Raw genomic sequence first — 341 nt, forward strand, 5'->3', positions numbered from 1 at the left:
ACCAAGATTCCTACCAATAAAACAGCGTAAAACAAACTTGTCTTGATAAAGCTTAATCACACATTTTGGTTGGCTTAGCCCTTTATTGGATACATTTCCTTGCAGGTTTGAATATTCAAGTAAAAAAGAGCTCTTTAAAATCTCCACTGGATAAAACTCAAATATATTAGATGAATTAATCAATTTTTATTTTTAAAAAATGAGGGGTTTATACTTCACAGTTTTTCCCTTGTCAAACATTTTCCCCTGGCACCGTGACTCGGAATTTATTAGTGTAATATCAACGGAAGGAAAATGATGCAATAATAGAACACGGTGGCAATGGTGATGGCTTCAAGAGT

At 33.7% G+C, this 341-nt stretch overlaps 1 protein-coding gene across 5 annotated transcripts in view; it reads right to left on the bottom strand.

The window, feature by feature from the left end:
- LOC119592021 (carbohydrate sulfotransferase 1-like) overlaps positions 1 to 341 on the bottom strand; it is a 107,787-nt gene that overhangs the window by 13,709 nt on the left and 93,737 nt on the right. The window lies entirely within an intron of this gene.

The sequence above is a fragment of the Penaeus monodon genome, chromosome 29, assembly GCF_015228065.2.
Source record: "Penaeus monodon isolate SGIC_2016 chromosome 29, NSTDA_Pmon_1, whole genome shotgun sequence".
Lineage (NCBI taxonomy): Eukaryota > Metazoa > Arthropoda > Malacostraca > Decapoda > Penaeidae > Penaeus > Penaeus monodon.